This window comes from Camelus ferus, unplaced genomic scaffold (genome assembly GCF_009834535.1).
Source record: "Camelus ferus isolate YT-003-E unplaced genomic scaffold, BCGSAC_Cfer_1.0 contig3270, whole genome shotgun sequence".
In the NCBI taxonomy this organism is placed as follows: domain Eukaryota; kingdom Metazoa; phylum Chordata; class Mammalia; order Artiodactyla; family Camelidae; genus Camelus; species Camelus ferus.
This window is the reverse complement of record NW_022588630.1, coordinates 1-9261: the sequence shown is the minus strand read 5'-3', so window position 1 is coordinate 9261 and position 9261 is coordinate 1. Positions and strand designations below refer to the sequence as shown.

At 38.7% G+C, this 9261-nt stretch overlaps 1 pseudogene; it reads right to left on the bottom strand.

Moving 5' to 3' along the window:
• Positions 1–2135: 2135 nt before the first annotated feature.
• Positions 2136–2911, bottom strand: LOC116662555 (annotated as a pseudogene).
• Positions 2912–9261: the final 6350 nt, after the last annotated feature.

Here is a 9261-nt window from a genome sequence, read left to right as displayed (position 1 = left end):
CTGTTGTCCTTTTATTTATTTATTTATTATTTATTTATCTGTTATTTCTTATTTATTTATTATTATTTATTTATTTATTTATTTATTTATTTATTTATTCATTTTATGTTTATTATTATCATCATTTGTTATTAATACTACCCCTCAGAGTTGAGGAAACAGAGGACGAGAAAGGTAAAGCCATTTGTTCAATGTCAGGTCTAGTCAGTGGCTGAGAAAATAATCAGATCCCATTGCATCTAGAGCCATGCTCTTAGTTTGTATCCCCAAATATTTTTAAGTGTTGGTATTTTAAAAAGTGGCAAATATTTATTAGAAAATACAAGTATATTTGTTGCAATGCTTGTTGAAAAACTTGCTGAATATATATATATATATATTTCCTAGGATTATACACAGCAGACACAGGTAAATGTTCTCTCATGGCCAAGTACACAAATGTACAAAGAGAAGCTAAAAGTAGAAAGTGTCCATTCACATGTCTATTGGAAATGGAATGAAAGAATATTTTCTATAACAAAGAATGGAACATCACTGAAATCATATTAAGCAAAAGAAACTAGACATAATTTTATATTTGCCTTTATTTGAAGTTCAAGAAAAGGAATTTTTACCTATTTTGAACCTACTTTGATGGAGGTCAGAGTGGAGGTTATTTCTGAACACACAGAAAGATTGGTTTAAACATAAAACATAAGTATATATGTGTATAAAATGTATGTAAAATATTTAAAAATACAAAGTAGCTAATGTAGTTGTTTAAGAGGTTATTGCAGTTACAACTCATTTTGGGGTCATAATCTCTGATTAAGCAATATAGTCTGTGAAATTCACACCTTATTTACCGTGAACTTTCTTTCAAATTGAGACATTCTCTCTAATTATAGTACTTTGTATTTTTTGACTTTTATTAATGGAGGTTTTTTTCCTTAAAGTTTTGGAATATATGTATGGGAAGGTGGATTTTGATATGAGATATATGTGTATTTATCTAGCTATATGTCTGTATCCATATACCTATATGCACATCCATCTGTATATAGGCCACCCATTTATATTTACTCTGAAAAGTGATGCTTTCCTTTGCAAACTGAAAAGTTTTCTACTTTAGCCTGCATGCAAAACATTTCAGAGCTTTTGATTTACACTCTCATTGACATCTCATCAGATTAACCAGCCTGTGTCATCCACACCCCATCTCCCCACCATCATAATCTGAATAGTTCATATTCTTGATACTATAGGTCTGTGCCCTTCTTACACCCACCTCACCCCCATAAAGCTAAAAGTTAGCTGACAGCAGAAACTAGTCCATCCCCAATGGGTAAAAGAGTTTTTGGAAAGAGGTGAAACCATGAGTCCCATATGAGCTAATTAAAGATTTCATTTTTACCAGATAGGTGTTATAATGTTCAAAGTAGACATAAGTAAGTGCAGATTTGTCTGGTGCAAAGGAATTGAGTTGTATTTTTTTTTCACACTGGGAGGAGGATGCAAAATAACTGTCAAAGAAAATAGAACATACATACTCTTCTGTAATTACTGCAGCTTACAAAGACACACAAGTGGCTGAAAAGACCAAAAACAGACCTTCTACAAGGGACTGCTTAAGACAGTAGGAAGTTTTCCAGTGAAGTTGACTTCCTACCCTTTACCCATAGCTTGAATTAGTGTATGTTTTTCTCAGCACTATAGTTTTGAATTGCAGTCTTTAACATACAGTGAGAATTTTATTATCTCTGCTGACAATTGTCAATAGTACTTTATACTAACACCTATTTAATGGCCAATCTCGGGAGCAACTAAAATTATGTATAAGAACTGTTCCATCAAAGAAGAAACAGGTTGGCCTTGGAACTGAAACAGTTAAGATACTTTCTTATCAAGATAGTACTCTTTTAAGCAACCATAAATACAGGCTGAGTCATATGTGACAACGTCCTAATTCTTTACACATAAAACATGTTTACATGCCTTATTTTGAAAGTAGCCACAGGTGAAAAAATGGTCGAAATCGGATGAATGGGGTCTTTGTTAGCCAGAGTACGGAAATCAACACCAAAAGTAACGGTGAGAATGTCCAGGCTGCAAACTACAGTAAAAGGGACCATCCACACAGATCTGTGTAGCCAGTGTCACCTATTGTGGTGCAGGCTTGTCCAGTTGCTGCAGTGCTCTTGCTGAGGGAGTGAGCTGGTAATGCTCATCCGTTGTGAGGGACTTAACGGGCCTTCCATTCGTGACTGCGGTGTCTTGGCACAATGGTCCGTGTATGTGAAGGAGTACAAACGGTGTCTACATGTACCTGGCTGCAGTGTTGAAGGGTCTGTGGGAAATGATTTGTCACTTCTCGGTAGCCCCTCGGTCTTCCGACGAGGTTGGTATTTACAGTCCGGGTATTTGTCCCGATGTATGGCCCGGAGTCTCTGCGCCTCCTCGAAGAACGGCCGCTTTTCAGCTTCTGTAAGTAATTTCCACTGGTATCCCAGCCGCTTGCTGATCTCTGCGTTCTGCATTTTGGTATTCTCTAGAGCCACCTTTCGCCTTTGATCACGAGCCCATACAATGAAAGCGTTCATGGGTCGCTTGACGCGGTCCTTCATGCACTCTCTACGTTTCCTCCAGTTTCATACAGATCTTTTGAGCTACGATTGTCTCTCTGAAGTAGCGAGGAGGCTTTCCTGAAGGAGGATATTTTGTTGCTGTACCGCTGAGCTGTAATTATCACCATTCAGTTCCGCAAACATAGCAGAAGCATATGATTGCATTGCTTTAAAATGGGGGAGGAAGCAGAATTTGAAGGTGAAAGTCTTCCAAAAATTACCTTACTATTCAAAGGTTGTTTCTATCATAGACTTTCTTGCTGTAACTTTTGTAGTGACATACTTATTTCTCCGCCCCCAGCAACACCTCCCCTCAAAGCTGTCTGGGCTGTCAGCCAAAGCCCAACCAGAACCCATTCTCAAGCAAACTGCTTAATAGGATATAGCCCTCTGCTTTCCGGTTCATATCTGATCTGACCACTGAAGGCTGTAAACCTTCCTTTAAAAATATGAAATAACTTTGTCGTTAATACTTTATTATCCCCTTAATCAAAGGGTGAAGTTGCAGCAGAAACACTAAGGAACTGTTTATCACTATGAATATATGTTGCGAATGTTTTTGTAACACAAACATTAAAGACAGCCTGATTCTATTGAACACACGTGATATTCCATCCATGCTAATAACCTCCTTGTTTCTTCACTTCTAACTGAAGTACAATTGAAAATTCTATGTAAGCTTTACAGTGGCAAATAACAGAGAATTCTACACTTTTATCTATGCTGATGACTATCAGAGTATTATTATAAACTTATGTTGCCAACCTCAGGGAACAATTAAAGTTAGATATAAAAATTTCCATTAAAAGAAAAAACGGAGTACGATGACCTTGGAACTCCTGATGTTTGGTCGCATTACCATAACACTTAAAAGGGATGTGTTTTTTGTTTGGGGGTTTTGTTTTAGTTTGGCTTGGTTTTCTGTACACTGCCACTCTCTTTTGCTTTTCAGTCTCTTCTGCACTTTTACATAACTAAGGATCAAAAAGGAACACAAAACAGAAAGTGCTTTCCATATCTAAATCTCTAAATTACAGCCTCCAAATTTACCATCCTTTTATATTCTAGTTCAAACTTAGGACAAAATTAAAGGTCATAGTTTCCCAAATGAAATAGGCAAAGTTCCCCTCACAAATCAATCCTTAAGGCACACTTGGAATTTGTCATATACATTTGCATGTTGAAAAGTAGGAGGAAACTTCCTCCATACAAGTTTTAAAACCATACTTGGGAAGTGGGAGAGACAACTATAGATTACTGAGGACATAGCCCATGAAAAAGAAAAACAAAGTCTCACCAAGACCGCATAGGGATGATGCCAAACTTCCTCAGAAAATAAAATTTAAATGATCCCTGCATCACATGCAAATAATCTGCAGAACAAAATGTGATTTAAGCCATACATATTATGATACATTAATATTAGGAACTCCAAACAAAAATTAAATTTATTCAGTCAAAAGATGGTTATAGATCCCATAATCTGTATGCTAGTCATCTAGCAAAATTTAGTATTCAAGATCCAAATAAAATGTGAGTATAGTGCCTCTTGACCCAATTTAATACAGATATCTTATCACAGAATCAAATGGTTAGATTGCACTCACACATTAAAGCAGATTTTTAAAGCTGGAAATTGTTGAATATATGAGAAAAGAATGTATGCCACTTGAAAATTATATTAAAAGGCAAAAACTGATACATTGTCCACCACGGGCCGACCTTGAAAACATCACCCAAAAATATGTGTGGAGAAAAGACAGACACAGGAGGACACAAACTGAATGATTTCACTCCTATGAAATACCAGGAGCGGCAGGAAGACAGAGACAGGAACCAGAGTAGCAGTGGTTGAAGAGGGAGGGGTGTGGGGAGTAACTGCTAAGAGGTGCAGTGTTTCCTTCTCAGGTGATGAAATGTTCTGGGACTAGGTACGGGTTGCACAAGAATGGAAATTTATGTAAGCTAAGGAATCGTACACTTTCAATGGTTAAAATGACTGTTATGTATATTTCATATTATCAAAAAAAGAAAAAAAAGAACTCACAGATATGTATATAATTATATGAAGGTGGGAGGAAGTTATCTGGGTGAGAGGAGGCAATAATGTTTAAATAAAAAAAGTGATTGTATTGTTTTTAGACCTCTTGCTCCTGGATGGTACCTGGCATATATATGGTTTATTGCAATATTTCTTCAATGCTTCAATTACAAAAGGAGTGAAAAGGAAGGAAAGAGATAATCCACTTAAAACAAAACAACAAACAACAGCAGCAGCAGCAGCAAAACATAGTGTCTAAAGAACAATTTACATTCAGAAATGGAGATAAGGAGAAGGGGAGGCAAGGGCTACTGGGTAATATGGTATCAATAGTTTACCTAGTGTTCCTTGTAGTGTATTACTAATGTTTCACCTCATTTTAATCTCAGAAGCAGGGCTGATTTCCATTCACTATGACAAGGCACAATGTTTAACAGGTCTTACAATATTAAGCCTTGATACTAGAGGGTGAAAAAAACTCCCCTGAACTCCTGAGTAAGTGGGATACCATTTCTGTGTCCCACACTCAGTAAAGAAAATTTTAAGTCACTGTTGCATTACTTATTCATTATTGACTGTGTCTCAACAGCTGTTACATAACTTTCCCTCAATCAACCTGTTGCTGGAAGATCAGCCCCATCCCTCACTGAGCCAAATAACTCAGAGACAGTATCTTAGAGCTTAGCAGGAACGAGGCAGCTTTATAGCTTTGCTGGGCAAATGGGACTCACAGCAGCCTAGGGCCTTCCAAATGGTGAACCCAACTTGGGGATGGGATAAATTGATTTTATAGCCATAATTCAAACAACAAATCATGGATCAACAATCAGCAAAATCATAAGGTGTAGAATGGCATCATGGCATCTCCAGGTGACCAATCCTATAGAGGCTAGTAATTGTCACTTTTCCAGTCCCTTCAACTTGCGCACCTGGGATGTGGTGCTTTAGGATAATTTACCCTAGTGTAAATATGAACTCATCCCCACATGTGAACATATGTTGCTGTATGATAACCCCATAATATTTTACCAGTAGTAGATTACTAACACAAATCCACTTATGTGTCCAGTTCCTGTACAGTTTGCCTGTGAGATTTTTTTTTAAGCCTAGTGATACAGAGGACATGAAAGAAACACACAGTGAAAGAAAATATAAAGACCACAGGGGTAATTCTTTAAAGTATTTGTGCATCAAAGGACACTATCAAATAAGTGAAATGATTGAACAGAATAATAATAAATTTAGGGTTTCTTTAAAGTTTTATTAATAGATAATTTCCTTTGGGACTTTGGAGTCAAATATCTTTAAATTCTATTTATGCATGTATGCATGTTGCTGCAAAACTGTCCTCTGGACCCTGAAAGCCAGATTGAGACACGGAGGCAGCATTTTCCAGCAGGCTAATATCTTAGAGACTGTGACTCCCTCATAGGTTTGAGGCTTTGAGGTTTTGCAGAACAATTGGATGGAACAGGAAGGTGATAACATTCAGGGCACTTTATAGGGTGCTACATTCCTCTTAACCTCCATGAATGTTTCTTATGTCATAGGGGAACTCCAGAGGGTCTGCCCATTCCTCTGAGATCATCAGCCCATTACTTCCCTCCTGGAGCATAGCTTCTGGGTTAAAAAGTGCAAGGAATAATTGGGGCATTGTTCAGCATAAAAGCAGTAAGGGAGAGAAAGCAAACTGCTGGATTTTTGGCATCAGGGAGGTTACTTTGTTCTCTACTCCATCATGCGTGCATGTATGTATGTTCATATGCATATGCATGCATCTTTTAAATCTTGCTGTTTTTTAAAACAAACATAGCCTGGACTTAAATATCTGAAAAAGAAATATATATATTTTAACGAGTTGGATACAAATTAATGCTCAGTCATTTAATTCTTAAAGACTTTAATTAAGTGGTTCATATACAATCTGATATCCCTAAATAGAGTTGAGTTTAATGTTATCTCCTTTCTATGGTCTCCTAATTAATCTGGGGTGAAAGGGAAAAAGTTACCAGAAAAAAAGAATGTCACAAATACTTGTCTACAACAATTAGTTAACGACTGTAAAATAACGCTGCTTGTTTTTGTCTCTAACCTCAGTTGAACGTTTTATTTTAATTTACTGTTTGGACCTTTCCAATACATAGGAGAGTGCCTAAAAATTGGTATAGCCCAGGCAATTTCCCATGTCAGTTTTAACCGATGGTATTAAAGTTCAACCACCTGCTAGATAGATCTAAAATATTTAAATAGGAAACTGATTACAATGCAATCCTTCTCTGTTACTAGAGAGAAGTCTCTTATCTCCATGCAGAAATAATTCAGAGAGGGGACACAGAGGTCAACAGAGTAAAGTGAGAATTTAAGTGATAGCTTGCCCTCAAGGGGAGCAGGCAGGCTTTGGTGAGCAGCTTGCCCTGAGTTTTTTGACAAGCTGGTTGTATGCAGTGCAAAAATGATTGGGTGGAATATTCATTGGCGATGGAGGGGGTTGGGGTCTCATTCCCTGATTCCCATCCCAGCTCCACCTTCCAAAGGGAGAGGGGGTGTTGTTCTAACTTAGTCTAAATTGGAAGTGTTGTGGCATCAGTGCATGATGGGTACATGTAAACTGCAAGGTTAATTTCTTGTAATGAGAGCATAATGAGCAAAAGGTTACACTCAGACAATGGAGAGTCCTGCCTTTACCCCACTGTTCTGTGTCTGCCTCCAAGCCACTTGTCACTCCAAAATGTGTGGTTTCTTAATCATTCTAGGGGTTCCTGCTTTCCTCCATCTGCCCAGTGAACCCCCACATTCTTTACGAGATGCATGGTTTCCTGCCATTTGGCCTCTGCCCCCATTTTCCAGTTCATATCTAGTTATCTGCCTGCTCTAACACTTTCTACCTTGAAACACACAGGTGGCCTGTCTTCTTTCATCTCTTCTTTCATTTAACTTCTGATGCATAAGTGTGAGCTACTCTTTCTAATTCCTGTAACCAGCTCAGACATGTTTTGTCTTACCTGTGCTTTTCTATAAGCTGAAGGTCACTTTTGACCTCCCTTATTTTTAAGGATCTCTCTTCTGTTGCTGCATGTAGATGAAAATGTTTGCCTGCCATATCAGTAAACAAAGAATGTTGTTGCCATCAAATCAAAAAACCTGCCCGAATGATGATCCCTGAAGGAACTCAGGATACAGCCAAGCAGACTGCCCACTGCCAAGTCCTCAGCCACTGCAGCTACCCACAACTGGACACCACGAGGAGACTCAGGATGGGAAAGAACAAGACTCAAGTCCTCGATAGCTAAGGTGACTATCAAGAGTGATATAAATGAGCCAATCCTGCATCCTCCCATACATAGAGAAGCCCTAAAATTTTTAACTTGAGGTGCCTGGATTTCTTTAATTAACAGTAATCTTTTGATGTTCTGACTATCTGGGTTTTGTGGTAAAGCTCCTATACATGTGGTTCCCTCCCAACCTCCCTCTTCAGAGCAGTCCCCCAGAGCTGAGAGGTGCCTCCAAGGCTTGAAGTCCTCAGAAATTCTGCCAAGTAAAACATAATTATCAGTTTTTAGCATGCACTTTTTCTTCTTCAGTTGACAGTTTCGGTGGCCCAGAGCAGAATTCTCTGCCTTGCCTGAACTCAAGGAGGATCCAGAGCCTTGTACCATTAGAGACCTCTTGGACCCATCAGGTAGCTGAGAGTCTTGGGAAAGTGGTAGAGGCAAATCCTCACACCACCCCTGTCCTTATAGGGAAAACTGTTCATTGTAATTAACAGTATTTTCTACCAGGGACACAAACAAGATCTGGCCACCCAATGACCTGAGCACCCGCAGTGGTCCTTACAGTAGCAGAGGGAGAACCCAAGACACTTAAAATCTAATGAAAGGACTCCAGCTTAAAAAAGCTCGAGGAATTAAGGTCACAAGAAGCCCATTGGCCCACCATGTAATTCGGCTACCAAACAAACTTGGGTCCACTTTTCATGCACAGTTAAGCTAAACTACTGACACCCGGCTGTGGTGAAGGATAGGGCAGTGTTTATTATAAAGGCCTCAGTATTAGGAGGATGGGCACCTTGTGCTATAAAACCCCAAAATCATGACAGGGATTCAGTAAATCATTTGTAAAGGCCAGATGAAGGAAGGATGTCACAGGGTAAGTGCCCAGCTCCTGAACAATTCTCTGATTGGCTGATGGTTAGGTAACATGGCAGTGTCACTGGGGTTAACATCAATCCTCAAGCATTTAGTAGCTCAGGGAGCTACATGCTTCTGGGCATCATATAGTTAATTTCTTCCTTTTGCTGGGGATTTTATCGTCTGGAAGTCTACCAAGGAACTGTACATCAGATACTACTAACTAGGTACTTCAGAGAGGAGCTAAACAGAGGCTTGGGGGGAGGGGTCTTTCCAGAGGAGCCCCCCTAGGGTCCTGCTCTCTTACAAAGCTCAGGCTTAATCAGTTAAACCTGAAAACATAAAAGGGGTATGGGGAGATATCTTTTAAGAATCAAGTGAGTTAAACTAGTTCAGCTGTTACATAAACTAATAAGCTCTACATTAAAAGACCTGATTCATGACTAAGTGTTAAACTTATGAGATCTCTGATTATTGTCTCTAGGAAAAA